Source organism: Eurypyga helias, unplaced genomic scaffold, assembly GCF_000690775.1.
Source record: "Eurypyga helias isolate BGI_N326 unplaced genomic scaffold, ASM69077v1 scaffold22623, whole genome shotgun sequence".
Classification (NCBI taxonomy): domain Eukaryota; kingdom Metazoa; phylum Chordata; class Aves; order Eurypygiformes; family Eurypygidae; genus Eurypyga; species Eurypyga helias.
The window spans coordinates 1-261 of NW_010240906.1; positions in this window are offsets into that span (position 1 = coordinate 1).

The window sequence follows — 261 nt, forward strand, 5'->3', positions numbered from 1 at the left end:
CGCGCACAGCGCCAGACGCGGCCTTTCCACTTCCAGGACAGGGTCTGGTTTCGTTCCCGTCAAAGTGGCTTTACTTTTTCCGGTTACACAACTGTGTAGAATCTCGCGCAGGCCAAACCTCGCGCAGAGGTCACGTGGCACACTTTTGGCTTAAAGGTTACGGTATAAAATTCATGAAAATACAGAAAATGAGCAAAGCCAGCCCTTCCCTTTGTATCGTCTTTCCCTTGTGACATTCAGGGTAGGGAGACGCACAGCAAC